The following is a 21,910-nucleotide window of genomic DNA, read 5'->3' as shown; positions in this document are numbered from 1 at the left end:
AGGTTACTAGGGTGCACCCGAGCATTGAAACCCGAACATTGAAAACCAAAAATAACACTTGGCCAAGTCATTGCTTTAGTAGTTTGTGTTTTACTTTTCTTTTAATTTTTGTAAGTTTCCTTTCTACCATTGTAAAGTGTCTTTAACCTGTGCTTGTCAACCTTATGGTTTATGTCACTAAAGTTGGCTGGTTCTTTTGAGTTACATTCTTGTCTCTGTGTCTCATTTGAACACACCCCTGTGCTCCTATAGTCGAGCCTATTGGCCCATTGATATATTCTTTTCAACAATTCCCCTTACTGTGTTACATAAGGACATGGAAATTGTCTTTATTAAAGCTGAACTGAAGCTGAAAAAGCTGTGGTTTCACAACTAGTCAAGATTTTTTTTAAACAGTTCATTTCAGGTTTTATAAGAACCCTAATTGTAAAATGTTTCAGATTTCATGTAGAAAGGTTTCAGAGGATATTTGACATATGGGGAATTTAGAGACTGTATTAGGGAGTTAAACTTATGAAACATTATATTTATGGACAAAAATTAATGTTGTATTGTTTTCCTGTTGTATTCTTTTTTTACTTATGGTGTGAGAGACACTTTGCTGATAGGCTTACTTGTCTTCTCAGCTGAGGGTCACTGCAAATCAGTACAAGGTTGTTTGAACCCATTAACTCTATCCTATTGTAAAACACTTCTATTCTGAGCGGTTTGTGTCTGTCTTCTATTCTCAGTACTAGCGGTTTCTTCCAAGATGACAATACCCCACAGGGCACGAAGGGTCATTGGATGGTTTGATTAATATAAAAATAATGAGAAATACAGTGGGGCAAAAAAGTATTTAGTCAGCCACCGATTGTGCAAGTTCCCCCACCTAAAATGATGACAGAGGTCAGTAATTTGCACCAGAGGTACACTTCAACTGTGAGAGACAGAATGTGAAAAAAAAATCCATGAATTCACATGGTAGGATTTGTAAAGAATTTATTCGTAAATCAGGGTGGAAAATAAGTATTTGGTCAATAACAAAAATACAACTCAATACTTTGTAACATAACCTTTGTTGTCAATAACAGAGGTCAAACGTTTACTATAGGTCTTTACCAGGTTTGCACACACAGTAGCTGGTATTTTGGCCCATTCCTCCATGCAGATCTTCTCGAGAGCAGTGATGTTTTGGGGCTGTCGCCGAGCAACACGGACTTTCAACTCCCGCCACAGATTTTCTATGAGGTTGAGGTCTGGAGACTGGCTAGGCCACTCCAGGACTTTCAAATGCTTCTTACGGAGCCACTCCTTTGTTGCCCGGGCGGTGTGTTTTGGATCATTGTCATGTTGGAAGACCCAGCCTCGTTTCATCTTCAAAGTTCTCACTGATGGAAGGAGGTTTTGGCTCAAAATCTCATGATACATGGCCCCATTCATTCTGTCCTTAACACGGATCAGTCGTCCTGTCCCCTTGGCAGAAAAACAGCTCCATAGCATGATGTTTCCACCCCCATGCTTCACAGTAGGTATGGTGTTCTTGGGATGCAACTCAGTATTCTTCTCCCTCCAAACACGACGAGTTGAGTTTATACCAAAAAGTTCTACTTTGGTTTCATCTGACCACCTGACATTCTCCCAATCCTCTGCTGTATCATCCATGTGCTCTCTGGCAAACTTCAGACGGGCCTGGACATGCACTGGCTTCAGCAGCGGAACACGTCTGGCACTGCGGGATTTGATTCCCTGCCGTTGTAGTGTGTTACTGATGGTGACCTTTGTTACTTTGGTCCCAGCTCTCTGCAGGTCATTCACCAGGTCCCCCCGTGTGGTTCTGGGATCTTTGCTCACCGTTCTCATGATCATTTTGACCCCACGGGATGAGATCTTGCGTGGAGCCCCAGATCGAGGGAGATTATCAGTGGTCTTGTATGTCTTCCATTTTCTGATGATTGCTCCCACAGTTGATTTTTTCACACCAAGCTGCTTGCCTATTGTAGATTCACTCTTCCCAGTCTGGTGCAGGTCTACAATACTTTTCCTGGTGTCCTTCGAAAGCTCTTTGGTCTTGGCCATGGCGGAGTTTGGAGTCTGACTGTTTGAGGCTGTGGACAGGTGTCTTTTATACAGATGATGAGTTCAAACAGGTGCCATTCATACAGGTAACGAGTGGGGGACAGAAAAGCTTCTTACAGAAGACGTTACAGGTCTGTGAGAGCCAGAGATTTTCCTTGTTTGAGGTGACCAAATACTTATTTTCCACCCTGATTTATGAATAAATTCTTTACAAATCCTACCATGTGAATTCATGGATTTTTTTTTCACATTCTGTCTCTCACAGTTGAAGTGTACCTCTGGTGCAAATTACTGACCTCTGTCATCATTTTAAGTGGGGGAACTTGCACAATCGGTGGCTGACTAAATACTTTTTTGCCCCACTGTACATTGAAAGAGCATATATTTCACAATATTTTCACACTCATCAAACCATCAGGGTGGAAGGGTCATTGAATGGTTTGATGAGTGTGAAAATGATGTGTAAATAAAAGGCCATACCGATTCACATCATTTTCATACTCATTAAATAACTCAGTGATCCTGATTGTTCCCTGTGGACTGAAACATCTGCAGTGATTCCATCCTCTACGGGGGAAAATGAACCTAAGCCATACAAGCAAAATGCCACCATGAACCTAACCAGTACAGTCTCATCTCAGTTTTCAAAATGATCATGACTTTTAATGTATTTACTAGTGTTTCTAGAAACGAATGAATTTGGACACGAATTTTCCAACAGCGTTTTTCTTTTTTTGTCCCAGACAAGACTTTTCAAGTTGTTGTTGTCATATGTACAGTTTAGTGCAATAAAGAAATAAATCCAATTTAAAAGGTTAAAAAAATCCACAGTGGGATGCCGAATGAATAGTTTGTCTGCTTGCACCAACGTTAGAGTGCTACATGTGAAGGAAGAATATTGTGCAGAATGTCTGTGAAGGTTGTCAGTCATCGTAGATCATCGTAGGTCTGGACTTCTTTAAAGGCTTCTTTAAAGAAGTCCAGACGCTTTTCTTTCCAAGCTCCTTAGACAATGTCGTGCAGCGTTTAGCGAGGACTTTTAATGTTTGAGAAGAATTACCAGGTGACTAGGAAAGTAAAGCTGAAATGGCCAAGTAAAATGCCAGTAAGATGGTCTATCCTTTAGACATGGGTAAGAGGACAAGGAGACTTGGTGGTGGAATGAGGAAGGACAAGGAAGGTAAACATTAGAAGAAAGAGTTTGACAAAGAAAAAGTGGGATAGTTAGGTAGATGAAGAAAGTACACAGGAGTACCGGGAGGCTAGGCATAGAACAAAGAGAGGGTGGAAAAGGAAAAGCCTTATACTGAGTTTTATGTGAGTGTGGAAATTAAAGAAGAAGAAAAGGACACACAGAGGGATCAAGCTGGAACGGATGTGCAGCAGGTTAGGCTGATTAAGGATGGAGACTGAATTGTATTATTCTTCTTTTCTATCAAATGTAATTTTATTTATATAGCAACAAATAACAAGCAGTTGATGGAATAATGAATGAATAATGATCATTAATATTTTGCATATGAATAATCAACAAACTGACCTCACAGCCTATTGTTCGCCAATGGTGCTAGTTTCAGTCATTATGCAAATGTACTGTTTAAAAGGTTGGGAAAACCTGCAGTCATCCGAGACTGAAGAAGTGATGAAACGTTTCTCCCACTGAAAACGCTACATCCAGATTAACAGAATCAACTTTTTGGGATTTTTTTACCTGGGTGACTGAGCGTATATTAAGACAATACATCCATAAGTATTCTCTATGTCTCGTCCTCTGTTCCTATTGCCTGGAAACTCCATATTCAACATCCTCTGTTTAATGTATTCACTATCCCTCCTCTGCACATATCCTCTCCTTTATCTCCCGTTGTAAGCCCTCGAGATAACCAATCAGAAAAATCCAGGTAGATTAGACGTTTCTAAATTACTCAGACTAGCTAGTATTGCACCAACAACCATGTCATCTTTAAAGTTTTCCCTCACCTTTTTTTCCTGATCTGATGCTCTGTTTAAACTTCAGCAGGTTGTTGCATTTATATTTAAGATTCCTTCAGTATAAGTCTTTTTCTTTTTTTTTGTTAGTGTAAGCCCATGTGTGGCTTTAATATTTCCCCACAATACCGCATTACTCAAATCCAGTTTCAGTCTTCAACTATGTTAATCTACAATGTCTATAAAAGCTGATTTTTTGATACGTACATATTCAGTCTTTATCACATTATACAGAGATCAGACTAAGGCAGTAATAAATTCATGAACTCCACTAGAGCTGCATAGAGAGGGATAAGGTTAAAGCCTGAGTGAGGAATGGTATTTGAACAAAGCAGATTTGCTGCACTGGAAAGGAGTCTGTGAAATTACTTATTCACCACATTTCACCCAATGACATCCTCCTCCAGTCATAAACACGCCCAAGTCACTCTCAAATCCAATTGGCAATACAGCATAATATTACTAACTCCACATGAATTTTAATTTTCTTTCACCAGATAAGTTATACCATACCAAGACAGTAAAAATGAGCATTATAGAATTATTCATCATGCACGATCCCCTGTGCACAGAAACACACATCTCAGATTCCCATTTAGCTTAGATGGGAGTACCTTTATTAATTTCACCTCCCCCTGAAATCCAATTACTGACACTGTGGAACTGTAGAAAGCATTGTTGACTGATCACGGCAGGTAAGTCTCTTGCTGATTGCTTTTCATTTTGTTGAACAAATTTATGATTCTTTCATTCTTATAAAGCCACACATTACATTATGCTGGTTTTCCTTGTGCCTGCTCTTTAGACCGCAATTAACGCAGAAGGTTTCATTGAAAATAAAGGAGACAAATGTCAGAACAAATACAATGCTGCTGCCAAATTGTCAGCAAATTACCCAAAAAAGTTGTTTTAGCACTGTGCCCACCATTTCTTATCAGGTTGAATTAATTGTAGCTGTACTTCAAAAATCAGAACACTGAGGGCCAGATACATAATACTCAGATGTTATGTACTCACAAATCTGTGCATCCACAAAGGCAGACATGTGAAGAATCATTCTTTTTCTCAAATTTTGAAAGCTGTGTGTGTACATAATTGTCTTTTTTACAAATCCCCATCATGCTACCTAATTTTGGTATCAGACATTAGGATACACTAATGGGCATGAATGTCATAGTAACTTTGGACTTTTAATTAATTCTTAGAACTGTTCTTCTTCCACAATGTAACGATTGTACAGCATACATTTTTAACAACTTCAAAAAACAAGGACGTTGCAAGCTGCACCTTAACCAGACACTTCTGGTAGCCACCAACAAGCTTCTAGCATATATCTGACTGGATATTTGGTTTTTAAATTGGTTGATTTCCTAGCACAAAACTGACATTTAAGGAAAGTCCAAAAATTTCCAAAGGCGTTGAGGCTGGGACATTGGGAAGGTAATTCCAGAAGCTTAATGTTTTAGCGGAATGCTTGCTTTATCTATTCTAAAACCTGTTTTCATCTGTGTTTGTCCTGTTGGAACATCCAACTATGTCCAAGTTCCAACTGTCTATCTGTTGATTTGAGGTGAAGTTAAAGAGTTTGGAGGTGGCCCTCCTCCTTCATTATTCCATCAATGTACCAGTACCGCTGGCTGCAAAACAGCCCCAGACTATGATTCTACCATCACAGTATTTTGCAGCTTCTATGGTGTTTTTGGGTTTACAAGCCCTTCTTCATCTCTTTAAAAAATATTGCTTGTTATTGTGGCCAAATAGCTCAATCTTTGTCTCATTTGGCTTGTCAGCTTAGCAGCTGCAGATTTCAGTCATGCTTGAAGGTGTCAGTTTTGTAGCAGGAGCTTCTTTCTTGGTCAGCACAGTCTTAGTCTATGGTGATAACTTCACTCACTTCACTGTGAACAGTGATGCTGGCATTCCAGTATTTTCTAGTTCATGGCAGGCTTGAGCCTTGGTGGTTCCCAGGCTGTTTATGAACAGTGTTTCAGCATGGTCCTCTAACAATACCAGAGCAGACATTCTTATGCCCAGTCATTGCACACAGCTACAGCTTTGTATACAACCATAATTATCCCTCCATAAATACAACACAAAGAATAATAACATGTTTGTTGAATTCCATTCACATTCAAATAAATGACAGTTTGTGATGCATAACTGTACAGATTAAAATAAATGTGGGTGTTATCTCCAATTCACCACATATTTATATGTATATGCATATAGTATGATGTATGTGGGAGGCACTCACATTCTCAGTGCAGATTCATCTCTACTAAAAAATAGTTATGCATGTAATTGTCATCATGTCATTGTGAAATGACATGATGTTATGTGCGTATGAGTGTATGTGGATTAGGATATGATCAAGTCAACCAGCAACCCTGAAAGGGATAAGTGAACGGATGGATGGCAGCTTTAGCTTAACTCTGCAAGAGAGAACAGATTCTCAGAGGACATGAGTATTCTGGGAAGTAAACTATGGCCAAAGTAGTTAAAAGTTTATATAATTTTTACCAACCCATCTTAGTGCTGGATAAAGTGTGAGCTCCAATATTAGAAAAGATCAAGATTAAAACTCAAGAAGTTTTAAAGATTGCCATGATTTTTTGAAATTGATTAAGGCAATGGGTTGAGGGTGTATTGAGTTAAGGTTTCAAGTGAAATATATAAACCACTGATATATGAATCTCTCTTCTAAAAACAGATAAAACATAAAGAGAGAGATAAATCTAACAAAATGCAATTTCCTCTTTTAGAAATCTGCTTCTTTAAAATTATGTGAAGATCAGACGAGCTTGTCTTGATTCTCTCAAAACCATGATGAGATCTGTTTGAGTTTTAAAAGAACATGGAAGCATTTGGACTTCTTTAAGTTGCTTGAAGACATTTCACCTCTCATCCAAGAAGCTTTTTCAGTTCTAGGGTCAAATGGCAGAGAATCCCAGATTTAAGCCCTGTGGGAATGCCCCCCCCCCACCCAAGAGGGACAATGGACCCCCTAATGATCCTCTACCTAATCACATCAGCCAAGGTGTGAAAATGGGTGTAGGTAACAATCAGGGTGAGGTCATTGTGAAACCTAGCCCCACCCTATCATGTGATTTCCTGAGGTCAAATGGCCCAGGATGTGAGTGGGCGTTAAGGCGTCTGGGAAGGGATCTCAGAACTGGATTGGATTACTAACAAGAAAATGCGGTGTGGTCGCGTTACTATTTTTCAACAAACAGACGGTTGAGGCTGTGTTCATCTTACCGCACCTTATGTCAGTTGCACGGAAGTAGCTGTAAGTAATCTGGGCGCTACAGCTTTAAGCAGCTGCGTGCGCTCCCGCGGGCAGCACAACACCTGAAGCTAAGGGGGCAAAACAATCGCATGAGTGCTGCTGTTGGACTGAGGAAGAATAAAGCAGTCATGGTAAGCCAATTACACGACTACTTTAAGATGACAAACCAACAAGGTGATATATACCAGTTTTTGAATTGTGTTGATAAGCCACGTAAAACCAGAGTCATGATAAACAATATATACGCACCATTTTTTCCTGAATAGTTTCGTCACTTTTTACGGCTAAGGACAGCGCTAGCAAGCACTCTCTGCTTATGACCAAAAAATTAAAAAAAACAAAACAAAAAACAGCCCGTTCGTTTTGGTGGAAAAATGCACCATGTCGACCAATCAAAAAATGATATGGCAACATGACATTTGGTTGTTTAGGTAGAGGGGGAAGTTTTAGGAGTGATGGCGCGAGAGAGAGTAAGACAGCAGAAAAAGAGAGAGAGCAAGTTTTGAGATGTGAGAGATTTGTGACGTTTAGCGTGTTTGGAGTGTGTAGTTAATGTGTTGTCTTGTGTAGTTAGTGTGTAGTGTTGTGGATAGTTTTGTGTTGTGTGTCAGAACAATGAGGCGACTGCTGTCTCCAGGTTGAAACAGGAGTGATACACCTGCTGCTGTCAGACCTGCAGGTATGAGGCTGTGATGTTCTCCTTTATAGTGGACAGAAATTATTTTTTTGGAGTGGCACAAATAATTTGTGTGGCATCTTATTGAATGCAGAACAGCTGATTGTTCTGTAAATAGTTTGAAATGGTTATTAAAAAAGGAGTAAAAGGTAAATGGCTGCTAATAACTTTGTTGTTTGCAAAACTTGTGAATATGATTTTAAAATTGACAATTTATATTTGCATTTAAAGTTATGAAATATGATTCAATAAACGTGTTTGTGGTTGTTACAGTAAAAATTATAACTTTTTCTACTCCGATTTAATGTTTTTTGTCTGATTTTAGATCAATTGTGTTAATACAGTATGTCAAAATGAAAACATAACTGTAAATTCAGACATGTGAGCTTGTACTAAAAGGGATGATACCAAACAAGGCAAATAAACAGTTTTTAAAGGTGAAATGTGGAGGGAAAATCAAATGTAGAAGAAGTAGTAGTAACTATAATTAATTACTTTTTCAAAGTAACTTCTCAACACTGTCAAGAACACAGAGTGATTTTAACGCTGAGTGCATGCCGACCCCGGCCCAGCAACCAAACCCTGACCTTGAACACGTAACAAAGGCAGTGACAAACAGTCAGGCCTCAGCCTGTTTTTATCTGTTCATGTCTCTAAAGTAGCATCGCTGTGGCCATCTGACAGCTAAACCTGGCTTGGATTATGCAACAAGATAATCCCAAGCACAACAACAAAATGGCTGAAAAAGAAAAAAAATCAACATGTTGCAAAGGCCTAGTCAAAGTCCAGGCTGCAACCTGACTGAAATGCTGTGACAGGACCTAAACAGAGGTGTGTATAAACAAATGCCTGCAAACCTCAAGAAACTGAAGCAAAGTTTTAGAGAAGAGTGGCCCAGAATTCCTCCACAATGATATGAGAAACTGATAAGGTCATACAAAAATGATTACATCAAGTATTTCCTGTTAAATTCTACAAACTATTCAGTTGTGGCATGTAGCTTTTCACAGGACTACACAGAAGTCTGTGAAAAGTAATTTCTTTACTGTACCTTTTGTGCAGTATTTATGTCATATTGGGATATTTAAAAAATTATAAAATGTTAATTGATGTGAGTGATATACAGGATATGCGGTGAGTTTGTAGTTTTTTCAAGTTGTATCACTAACTATTATCTGCTTCAGCCAATTCCACAAATCCAAAACAGAGAGAGACTTGTATTATTGTTACAGTTTTATCATTTTTTCGTGAGTAGATGATAAAGCATAAAAAAAAAAAACACAATACAACCCCCCCCCCAATCACAACACTTTCACCAATGTGGAAACATGGCATGCTGCTAATAGTTATGGGATTATTATATTTCAAAAGGACAGCTTAGCAAACACCCTGGATGCACATCAGGCATGCGAACATCTCCTGTCAAACAGCTTAACAAAACAGACAGCAGTGCTGCCAGATGTTCTTTAACACCAACGTAGCCCTTCACTCATTAAGCTTGTTAGTCTGGACCTGCTCCTGTTTTTGGCATCGTGTTCATACCTAAATACCCAATATGTATGTATGTATGTATGTATGTATGTATGTATGTATGTATGTATGTATCTATCTATCTATCTATCTATCTATCTATCTATCTATCTATCTATCTATCTATCTATCTATCTATCCATCCATCCATCCATCCATCCATCCATCCATCCATCCATCCATCCATCCATCCAATTGTCAAATTTATAGTATACTTCAATAAAATATAATATTTACAATATAATATAATTTATATACTAAAATATTTAAAATCTTAACAGACATGTGGTGCAAGAAAAGAATGTCCATAAATGCATTCAGCCACACAACACTACGAGTGGAAGATATAAATACTACTAAGTGTATACTGTCAAATATAAACCCTGTCAGATGTTTTTATTGTTGGAAAGTTAATTAATAATTCACACATGCCTCAGACAGAATGTCACCTTCAACACATTCAGTTTACTCTACTGAAAGAGGAAAAACACGTTTTGGATTTGTGGTGTAAAAACAATGTAAAAGAACCTATATGAGAATGATGCTGTTATCCCCCCGTTTTTAAATCTCATGAACAGAGGGCACCAAAGGACTTTTGAAAGCGGGAGTGAGGAAACTTTATGAACTTTTAAACTTTTATAGGAACCACAACACTGTCTTACTCAGCAACTTTCTCAAGGGCATTTTAGTCAACCAGACCCTGCAAAAAACTTTAAATGCACTACTGGCCAACATAAAACTTCACTTTGGGGACCAGAAGTGGGTCAAACACAGCAAAGCAAGCCTGGTTTATGGGAACCCTATGTGAAGCTGTATACAATACTGCAGGACGTTTAAAATTACTAGGATCCTGTGACACATTACATTTGAAGCTCTGGCTTTTACTGGAAGCCATCAGCGACACAACATCTTGTTATAATAGCTGCACAGATGTTTTTTTTGGTTTGTTTTTTGCTTTGTACTTTCATTCTCTAACAACTTGTGAAGTGCAGAAGTAAAAATTAAACCGATTATTGCATATATTGTCATTACAAAAGCAATGTAATAGCATTTCCAGCGTTAGAGCAATGAAACCATGAATGTTTTCATTTTAGCAGCATAATTTCATCACAAACTGAAAAGCTGCGTAACTGTTAATGCTTACTGGAAATGTTCTCATATCCTAAATAACGTATTGAGGGAATGAGGAAATAGCACCTGTGGGTAAATTAGCAAACAGTCATGGTAACCATGCTAGAGATGTGAAAACACAGGGTGCTTTTATGCAGATGTACACCGCTCAAAAAGTATTAAAGGAACACTTTGAAAACACATCAGATCTCAATGGAAAAAATACCATCATGCTGGATGTCTACACTGATATGGACTGGCCATAGCAGTGTTAGGAATGGAAAGATGCGGCATTGGGCTCTTGCAGTGCTTAACATGATCCTCTTTAATCAAAGGAGCAGAGACCGGTCCTGCTGATGGGTTAAGGGTCTTCCCCTAGATTAACTGCTTGTCTCCTGGAATCCCTTCCATGCTCTCTACACTGTGCTGAGAGATGGATAGCCAAATGCAAAACTAATAGAAAAAAACATTCAGAAAAGATGTAAAAACCATTCCTATTTTGGCAGTTGTCTCATTGTTGCCCTTTTAGTGTACGTGTTGTTAATTTTACCAACACAAAAGCAGCTGAAAGTGATTAATAACCCCTTCTGTTACTTACCACACCAGATCAATATCCCACAGGTTTCACTGACTTGAGAGCAGACTCTACACTAATTAAAAATGTTCCTTTACTTCTTTTTTTGTGCAGTGTATGAACCCCAATTTTTATGCAGACTCTAATAATTAGATCATAACCTTATGTAGTTGTTAATTGCCATGGTTGTATGCACAGCTGAGACTATTTATAAATCACAGCTACAAACAAACTCCATGACATCATCAGTCCATTTTGATGGTTGTAGTGGTGAAAAAAACAATAAAGGGAAGTGATTTACATATTAGAATATAAATGGAGCAAAGCTGGGAAGGTAGTTTAGGCAGACAAATCAAACTGAATGCAATATGTATCATTTATTTAAAGCTTCATTTCTAATTTCTCTATATAAAATGCCAGTATTGCTGTGGCCCTGCGTAGCTTCGTGCTGTTCAAATTCCTCATTCAATGCAGCATCTACCTGTAATCTCAGAGGGGATGTTTACTCATCATTACCTAATTTTAGGTGATATATTCACAGGGAGAGATGAAAACAAAACCTAGATGCCAAACTCTAAGTTTATTCTCCTGCTGTAATAAATCAATCTTTTCTAAGGTGAGTTGTCTGACAACTCTAATAGAGGAAGTCACAAAAGTTCTCACAACAATACTTAATGGAAAGCCATACACTGTCAGACATTTTCTGGCAAATGCATAAAAAATAAACGGGGGGGGGGGGGGGGGGGGAAGAAAACTCCCTTGCAGTATATACTTCGTGTATTCTCCAGGTCTTCATCTTGGGATGAAGGTCCTGTACCAAAAATAGGACCATGCTCAGTATACCAAGGCTTTCAGAACACTTCCCAGTTGGAAGCATACAATATTTACTCTTCTGCCTCATGGCTTTGTAGCCTGTTAACATGCATTCCATGCTCTCTTGGGAAAATATATTTTTGTCTCCAGTGAACTTCAAATAATTTAGAAGGATAGCATTTAGCTGATTCACTTTAATTCTCTCTATATAAACTCTCTATATAATCTATATAGAGAGTTTAATCGCTTAGAGTAATTTATTTTACAGTACTTCCATTTTAGTACCATTTCCTTTCAGTAGCTGTCATCATATTTGTTTTGTGATGCAGTATTTAAAAGGAAATCCCAGTATTGTAAATTTCTTACTGTGTTTGATCTGATTCTGTATATTGCATTCATACTAATATAGCCTCTCTGCCTTGTTCCATAGTTTCTCTGGTTTTCTCCTGAATGATTCATGGAATTCATGGTACACATGTAAATGTGCATGCATTCTTCCATGGTACTATTTAAATCATTAGTCCTAAATTCTGAACATGACCAAGCTTGATTTCCATTCCCACCTTTCACCTTGAATGGATGTTCTACCTTAAGTCATTATTTGCCTGTAGAATCACTGTTGGACCTCAAGTTATTACACATCACACCCTGACTTCACCTAATCTGAAACTGAGTCACTCAGTAGAGATGTGGAAATGCATTTTTCATTGGCACAGAGTCAGAGGAATCACAAACAGAAGGAACAAAAAACACTAAAAGAAAAATATAATGGAGACTATCAATTTAGTCCCTGTCAGAAAATAAAGTCACCAGTGTGCCAAGAAGAGAAAAAAGTTCAGTCCATTATACATAGCTGAAGTTATTTAAACTCACCAGCACCTTTGTTAAGTTCACTTGCTCAACTGTACATTCAGGCAAATATCTAAACAAAAAAAATCAATGCACCTAGACATGCAGATGTGGTCAGGTTAATCTGCTCAAGTTCAAACCGAGTCAGAATGAGAAAGAAAGGTGATAGAAACAATCAGGATAGAACGGATGGGCTGAGCCAGCTAAAAACAGGAAACTGAGGCCACAACTCACACCTACTGGTAAAACATTGCCTGGTCTAATGAACATTAAGTTCTTCTGTGATATTTGGATAGTAAGGTCAAAATTTGGCAGAAACAACATGGAAACATCTAAGAATAGTAAATGAATGATAAGAAAGAAAACTACAAATTGCAAATTAAATAGTATGGTCAATAATAAGTTGCATGAAAAGACTGGAAAATGTGTGATGTTAGTGGATGATCTCAAAATTTTCTATCTATTTTCCTTTACAGCTTATTCTGCTCAGGTTGGTGGAGGTCCTCACAGCTGCCATGGGGCTAGAGGCATGGTACACCTAACACAGAGAAAGCTTCACACCTATGGCCACACAGAAAGGTCCCAGCCAGCTGCTAGATTAAAACCCAGGATACCCTTGCCGTGGGACAACAGTGGTAAATGCACTACGGAGTCTCATCTCACAGCTAATTAGGTTAATTGGCAACCGGTCTGTAGCATGATTAGGTATAAAAACAGCATCATTGACAGGGTCTGTACTCACCATCTTGCCATTGTTCTGTGCCTGATTGCCTCTCACACTTATGTGTCGTCTTGAGTCCCAATTGCTGTTCTGATTCCTGATTGCTCCTGTTTCCACTGCCTGCCTGCCTGCCTGCCTGCCTGGCAACCTGCCATCCTGCAGTAAGCTTCCTGCCTGTTTGCATCTTCCTTCCTGTCCTTGCACAAAATGTAACATAATGTAAAATAAAATAAAATAAAATAATCAGTGCTTGTGCCTCCAGTGAGAAAAGAAAAATGTGTACAAGAAAAGAAGATGTGAGTATAGTTATGTGGTTTATTTAGAGACAGATCTTAATTTAAAAAGCAAAGCATTCAAGTGAAAGGAGCTCGAACTGTTGTGGTGTTACCACATATTCCAATATCTGACAGCAGACCACTTTCATTCAATACGAATCTAATTAACATTTTTTGCAAAATACTAGTTAATAATAATAATAATTATTATTATTACCTCACATGTCTCACTATCATTTGGGAGCCAAGTTTTGAGATACTTAACTATGATAATTAACATTCTCTGCCAACCGTGCTGATTTTTAAACAGTGCTTTGTAAGATATAATATCAAAACATGTTGTCAAAGAAGCTTGCAAAGAAAAGCGTCTGGACTTCTTTAAGTTACTTGAAGACTTGAAGAGGTGCATTTCAGACCCAGCAACACGCTCAGACAAAAACTGGTTCACCTGAAAGACAAAACGCCAAAACACAGACTTAACAATGTGGTGTATGCTGTACAGTGCAGCGAGGAATGCCCAGACCTAAAGGACACTCTTTCGAGGATGCCAATGTTCACATTTTGGACAGAGAGGACAGATGGTTTGAAAGAGGAGTGAAAGAAGCCATCTATGTCCACTGTGAGCGACCATCTTTGAACAGAGGCGGTGGTTTACGACACCAACTCTCTGCCATCTATAATCCAGTTTTGAGATCCCTTCCCAGACATCTTAACGCCCACTCACATCCTGGGCCATCTAATCTCAGGAATTCGCATGATAAGGTGGGGCCAGGTTTCACAATGAGCTCACCCGAAACTCTGGCTGATTGGGACCCACACCCAGTTTCACACCTTGGCTCAGGCGATTAGAGGATCATCAGGGGGTCCTTTTGTCCCTCTGTGGGGGGATACTCCCACTAGGTTCATATCTGGGACTCTCCACCATTTGACCTTAGAACTGAAGAAGCTTCTCGGATGAGAGGTGAAACGTCTTCAAGCAACTTAAAGAAGTCCAGACGCTTTTCTTTGCAAGCTCATTTGACTACAATGACCTGGATGACTGAGAACCTTCACAGACATCAAAACATGGTTTTGTTGTTTTATATAACTAGTGGATAACTTATTTCTACTGATATTGTAATGAATAACTTATTGTTCTTAAAACATTTAATTTCCTAGTTAAAGAAAGCTTTCATTTCCCTGATGTAACCCATTCTATAAAAAAATTATTAGAACTGTAGTTTAAACTTGAACGGGGGGAGAAATCTCTCCCCCTGATAGGTCATGTTTCCCTTCAAGGTATACAACAGCAACTTAGCTCAGTTTGTGATACAGCGAATGCGAGAGGAATGCAGTCAAGAAATAGGAAATGTAAACGCCCAATGAAGAACAGTAATCTGAAACTTGCAAGAGAGGCTTTAATGTGGTAAATTTCCCCAAGTACAGTATTTTTTACTGCATGCAATCCTGCTGTGGAATTTAAAGAAAGTGTGTGGGTATACATAAACATCTCCATAACTGGTTAAGCAAAATCCAGAAAAACACAACACAGATAAACATCAGATTACACACAAACATCATAAAATACCCATGAGGCCCACTCTGCACTGCATGCAACCTGGTTCACGTGGTATTTTATGTTCATTATTTTGTGTCAGGAATTTACACTTATTTGCTCCATTAAATATTTAATCTATGACATTTGAAATTTCTCCCAGTGAAGAAATTTAGCATGGTTGGAATTTTCTTTTACCTAAATTATATTTAGGGACCATTAACTACTTATCATCCAACATTCCAGCTAAAGTAATATGTTTTAGTATGTTCCTACATACCGCCATACCACCAGTAAGACTTTATAGAATTCCTTTCACAGACCCTCTCTGTCAGGTTAAACTGATCTGCAAAATTTGTGCAGAGCAAGTTTAAGCTTGGGGCAAGGTAATAGATGTCAATGAGAGACAAAATCATGTATTTATTTAGCATGTGAGTGAGAGGTGTTAAGACTAGTCTTGAGAAATGTAAAATTTAGCTGTCAAGACTGTAAAGTCGTCGCCATCTCTCCAGTCTAATGTTGTGGTGATTGTGGCAGGATCCTGCAGCTCCTTGCGTGTTATAGGATGGAAATCGTATCAGATTTCCATCACCGAGTGTACTGAGGGCTTTTGATACTGAGTGCTTGCAGAAGGGAATATTAAGAAAAGTTGTTTGAAATGTCAAAACAAGTCAGAAGTGTTTTAATTAAAAGTTCAGCTGGCATATTGTGGCATTATTGTGAAGCTAGAAATTGTTTTTTCTTTTCTTTTGAGAATTATTTATGTATTGTATCCAAAGACAAATGTATCTGCTGTTGGCATTTGTTGACAGTGGGCATTATTTTCAGTTAACTTCACCTATTGGCAGATCTTCTTTGTATTACAGTTGTGTAGAAGGGCATTTGTTCTTAAAAATCCAAATAGGCTCTGGAGTAAACTTATGAAAATAGCAAGAGGCAAGTTTGGCACTTATTTGACTGTCTTTTTCTCCTTTTTTTTTCTTTCCAAATTACTATGTTAGAGAAGCATAAATCAGATTTTTTTATTCATCTCTGATCCCACTGAATTGATTGCCACAGTGCTTGTCAGACTCGCAGCTTGTATATCTCACAGTACAGCTATTAGGATTAAATGCAAAGTGCAGAGAATTAAGGACAAATTCCCTTGTCTATATAGAGTTTAGGAATCAAAATGTATTCTGGGTAGTCTATGTTGTTGTGTATGTAAAATCAAACAAATACAGAAGCCAACAGGTAATAAGGAGGAAAACACACTAATGAGCACTGAAAAATAACACATAAATGACCTGTGAGAAAGTCAGCAACATGAAACGGTACAGAAAGAAGCTAAACAGCGAGGGTGCTTGACCCGTAAGAACTTTTTTTTTTTTAGGAGCTACTGATGCTTAAGTTACCTGACCTCTTCTTTCCTCAGTAACTTCTTAACATGGTGCTTACCAAAAAGCACCATGTTAAGAAGTACAGTATTTGAGCACTAGGAACCCAGTCATACGCTCTCAGCCACTGAACCATGGCTCTGTGATACATGCAGATAAACTTTTTTTGCTCTTACCCTGCAAAAACACTTAATATTTAATGCTCAACTATATTCTTTTTTTTCTTTTTCAGTTATGTTCTTAAGTTTATATTTTTATAGCAAGCAGAAATGCATACACACTTTTTACACACACAGTTTTGCTTAGAAGTTGCAGTAAGCTGCAGGAGATATTTTATTTCAAGCTAACATGAAAACAATCATGGAAAAGTGTTTAAACAGACATTATTAACACATTTACATGTATATACATATTAGATCCCTAGCTTAATCGATTCTGACGATTAAGAACACTGGAATAAAGTTTTTGCTCACTACCAACTTTGTGGCTTTAAATGTATTTTCTCCCCCTGCTGGTAATGCAACTTCTGCATGCGTGTACATTTCACGTTTTGGAGAAGCAAAGCTTTTTCTTTTAACTGCTATCTACGCTGTGCATTATTGGCTCCAAGGCTCCAACTCCTCGTTGCTGCTTCCAGTCAGGAAAAGGAAAAAAAATCCCCATTTTGTAAAATGCTTCCATTCTAGTCACATGGTCACATGAAGAACTTTCAAACCCAAAAGCTTCATCTGTCTCTGTATATTTCATGATCAATATAGACTTGCGTGAACAACATCTTGCATTGTTACATGATGATCTCTATAATAATCTCTATTCAGCATTATACAGACTTATGTTGTATGGTACAATACTTTCCCAAAGGCACCAACTTTGCAAGCACAAGATAAACGTGTTAAGAGTTAGGACACAGTTGGCATCAGGTGAGATAGAACATTGGTAGTGCAAAAAAAAGACCAGAGATGTATGAAAATGTAAATCATAAACATTCTGTCCTGCAGACAGACCTGCAGCTGCCCCAGCATTATGTTGAAGGGATAATCGTGGTTGTTAATAAGTTGAGATCTTGAGATTCAGTCATGTTTTGGTATTTTTTACAGTCTTTCTTGCTAACTAGATAAGCTACATTTGGCAGTATTTGTACAAAAAAACGCACAATTACGAAAGAGCTTCTAATGCATCTTTACTGTTGCAATAAAGTAAAGTATTCAAGTGCTCTCCAATCTAGTGGAAAAACTTTCCAGAGTAGATTGGACACGTTAAGACAATACTCCCCCTCAATCAAGGACTAAATGTTCAATTGAATTTCCAGTACCAGGCAGGTAATTGAAAACGCAATAAAGTCAGTCCTGGCAGAGCCAGCTGGGTGTCTGGCTTTGAATCTTAATGCCTCTTTGCAAGTTCTGTCACGACTTCAAGCCTCTAACCATCTCTTCTAACTTCCTGAGATGTGGGTCAGACTCTACAGGCCATCTGGTTTGGTGCTGTCACACAAAATCTCAAAAGCATCTGCTGCAGCTGCTGATGAGACATTCCTACTCATCTGAAGAAGTGAGCTTCCTGGATTTGAAAGTGAAGTAGATCCACTGTCAACATCCATTAGTGTGTTGGTAATTGAAACTGAGTGCTAATAGACCCTTGGGCAAATTGGAAATACACTTCAGCAGTTAAAAGTATAGAGAAGTAACTCAGATAAGATGCCTTGGAGACACTTGTGCACATGCTGGAACATCCAGATACATGCTTATTTCCATCTGAAAGACTTGTCAATTATTTAATTCTGTCCCATGTCAAAGTTCACATGTATGTGCTGTTGCTAACATCAGTATATTTAAATAATAAAAACAAACATAAGTCACACCTTTTTCAGTCTCCTTAAGAAGATCTACTTAAGCACCTTAACACGCATCAGAGTAATTTGAATGACAAATTTATTCTCCTGTGTCTTCCTAACTCTGGAAGCTTTTATAATATGTGGATGTCATTATGGTTAGGTTAAGCCAGGTTAAAATCTGGCTTCAGCTCTGCTCTCTTTTCATTTTGCATTATTTTTATCTTAATGATGATGCATTTGAAAAACATGTAACAATACAAACTGTAACTGAAACATTGTATGTTAAATAGTAAATAATAATATCATAACATATGTATGGCACAGGATACTTACCCCTCAATAGCAGATTCCTGAAAAAACAGGGGATGTATAGAGCTCCTATAGAGCAGTTCACCACAATAGTACTGCTGGGTGTACTAATCTGATCTGTTGAAAACAGTGCACAGTCTCAGCTTGCTGGAAGGGACCAGACCTCTAGCCAGGGAAAGGGGTGACATAAGCAGTGCATGAGAAAGTATAAATATGGGAAAGATGGGTTAGGCTAAAAGATGCTAGGCTAAAAACAATCTAACAGGCTGAATTGCCTGTAGACTCTGGTGTCCATTGTCTGCTCCCTGGGAAGTAAATTAGGCTAAGAGACAGAGTTACTTCATTCAGCATCAGAAATCAACAGAAAAGTATCCATGTGCTTTAGGGATTATCTGGGTGATTTGTTGAAATGATGAAAGAACATGATGCAAGTTTGTTTTTGTTCATCGCAGCTAAAGTAGTGGAATTAAAGGTTGTTAACGTTTTCACAGCGTAGTTTATAAAATGACTGAGTTTATACACAGTTGCTTTCACAATTATTAAAGTGTGTGTAAAGACTATTTTAAAACATAGTCCTCCATGTCCCCCAAGAGAAAGGCACTAGGGTATATACCGGTACGAAATTATATTACACACGCATATAAAATTCCCCTCTCTCCCCTGCGGGTGGTCTATCCTTCAAGCTCGGGTCCTCTACCAGAGGCCTGGGATCTTGAGGGTCCTGCGCAGTATCTTAGCTGTTCCTAAGACTGCACTCTTCCTATCACAGAGGTCTTCTTCTTCTTCTTGTCTACTTCCACTATGTCTGGTTGGTTAGTCACCACCATCTTGTCCATCTGCATCTAGAAGTCCTACAGGATCTTAGCTCGGCCATTCTCCACAACTCTAAGGGCATCTCCCATTTTGACCTTGGGATTTTCAGGCTGATGTTTCTGTATACTACTATGGCGTTCCACGTATGCCTTGCCTGCTAGCATCTTGTACCCTGCTGTTATGTGCTGGATTGTCTCAGGGGCATCTTTACACAGCCTGCACCTGGGGTCTTGCCTGATGTGATAGACCCCAGCTTGTGCTCAGACCATGTTCCTGTGCTGACACGATTAGTGCCTCTGTGCTGTCTTTCAGTCCAGCTTTGTCCAGCCACTGGCAACACTTCTGGATGTCATCTGCTGGTGGTACATATAGATTTACTCTATGTTTTGCTTCTTGTAATAGAAATTCCTGAAATATAACAATCCATAAATTATTTGATGTTGAAACATTTTACACCAGCAGCTGTATAAGCCCATTGTGTTCGTTTTCCCCAACACACTTGCACTTATTTTTTCTATGGCAGCTGTTGAACCAGGACGTGATATCTGCTTCTAATAGGCTTAAGTGTAAATTGGATAATGTCAAGCTGTAAATGTATGACATTCCATACTTGTTATCTTGCCATCTTTATTTGTACGGAGGGGGAACCATTTGCTTCTGTTTGTTCTTTAACAAGTCCACCGATTGATCACCTTCATCTGTGCTTTGTCTGACTTTTTGTTTTATTATAAACCCAGTGTTAATTACCAGACAGAACTGACAAATTCAACAGTCCCCACACATATATAATAAAATGTTGCTTTTTCTCCACTCTTGCCCACTTCTAGGCTCTTTCAACACTCAAAAATGTTTCTAAAAACATCAAAATCAAAAAATCAAATTGTCCAATTGTACATACATTTAGTGTCAAGTGTGTATAATTATGTTTTCTCTGCAAATGACATTTGTTACTTTCTTTTCACAGTGACATTTACAATTCCCATATTTTCTAGGACATGATTTAATTTATACCTCTTCAAAGAAATGTTGCTTTGAGCTGAATGAGACCTCAAAAAAACCTCAACAGTTCCAGCTGCACATACTGTGCAATGCTGCCCAAAACAAACATCCATAATAAATAAATACATAATAAAACTAAATTGTAAGGAGGAAAAAAAGAAAAAGAAAGACAACAGCACTATCAATTTTATTATAAGTATGTTAGAACATTACAATAACATGTTTCCTACTGGTATCATGAATATTTATTGCACCATTTTGTAAACCATGTAGTCAATTTAATGAAGCGAAATTATTCTAAGTGTTGTTTCTTGGTGGGGTTTTTTCTAAGTGCACCACTGAAACATGACTTGAATTAATCTTAAGTACTGGAGAAAGTAGCATCCCAAGGGTACCAGCTTGAAAACTGTGCACTTATTGTAATGTATTAAAAGGAAAACACATTTATTTTTCTCTTTGTCTGAATTTAACGAAGCACCACCATCCTAAAACAGAGTTGTCTCATTCTACCCTGGCCTCACATCCCAGTGGAATTCTAAGGTAATTATGATGTTTAGTGTATCATCTCTTTTTAAATGGTTACTCACATTGTCATCAATTATAGAGTGACCATAAAAAACACAATTTTCCTTTCACGCAGAGAAAAGATTAATTTAAAAACTGGCTTGGTAAACAAAGTGACTGTGGCAGACATGAGCGAGATAAAATCATTGTTGTGCATTATATGCCAGTTATTTAAAATATGAAAAAAGTAATTACCCCAAAATAAATAAAATGGTAGAAATCTGATGAGTTCATAATTTTTAAATGCTTTTACTTTGATAGATAGATAAAAGGATTTATTTCAAACATGTAAAAGAATAAAGTGTACTTCATAGTTGGCAAACAAAACAAAACAAAACAATGTGATACCCAATAACCACGAAAATCTCTAGGAACAGTGAAAATGCCTTGAGCAACTTCCCATTCCTTTATTTTTTGCTTCCAAGAAGTTGGACTTTCTGGTAATTTTAAAGTCATCTCGAGCAATATTTCTCCAGGCTTTATAAATGTCTAACATTTTTCTTCTTTAGACACTGGCTGCTTTTTCACTCATTTTCAGTCCAGTATTTGTACCGATCATTTTCAGTAGAATGTTTTTTGTTGTTTGTTACACCACTTAAC

General features: G+C 38.0%; 1 long non-coding RNA gene across 1 annotated transcript in view; it reads left to right on the top strand.

Annotated features, from left to right (window-relative positions):
• LOC143419035 (uncharacterized) overlaps positions 1 to 21,501 on the top strand; it is a 42,516-nt gene extending 21,015 nt beyond the window's left edge. Inside the window, exon 3 of the long non-coding RNA XR_013099006.1 lies at positions 13,365 to 21,501. This is a non-coding gene — a long non-coding RNA (uncharacterized LOC143419035). The remainder of the gene's footprint in view (positions 1 to 13,364) is intronic.
• The last annotated feature ends 409 nt before the right edge of the window (positions 21,502 to 21,910 follow it).

The sequence above is a fragment of the Maylandia zebra genome, linkage group LG1 (genome assembly GCF_041146795.1).
Source record: "Maylandia zebra isolate NMK-2024a linkage group LG1, Mzebra_GT3a, whole genome shotgun sequence".
Lineage (NCBI taxonomy): Eukaryota > Metazoa > Chordata > Actinopteri > Cichliformes > Cichlidae > Maylandia > Maylandia zebra.
This window is presented reverse-complemented; position numbering and strand designations above follow the sequence as displayed.